Source organism: Meleagris gallopavo, chromosome 3 (genome assembly GCF_000146605.3).
Source record: "Meleagris gallopavo isolate NT-WF06-2002-E0010 breed Aviagen turkey brand Nicholas breeding stock chromosome 3, Turkey_5.1, whole genome shotgun sequence".
NCBI lineage: Eukaryota > Metazoa > Chordata > Aves > Galliformes > Phasianidae > Meleagris > Meleagris gallopavo.
In genome coordinates this window covers 71,847,892-71,848,127 of record NC_015013.2, presented here as the reverse complement: position 1 = coordinate 71,848,127, position 236 = coordinate 71,847,892, and positions in this window count along the sequence as shown.

The window sequence follows — 236 nt, the reverse complement described above, 5'->3', positions numbered from 1 at the left end:
TAAAGCACTGGCGGCGTAAATCCACCGCGCTCAGGGCTGTCGCTCATCTCCGTGCCGCTGGGAACGGGGTACGGGCACCGCTGCGCGCAGCGCGGCCCATCCACAAGTACCGCCGCGTTCCTTTCAATAAGGCGTGTTTATAAAAAGCGCTTGGGTAAGTGGGTGCGATTTCTTCTGTAGATAAGATCTGAAAATACAAACACGGGTCTTAATCTGCAAACACTTGAATTTAAGCG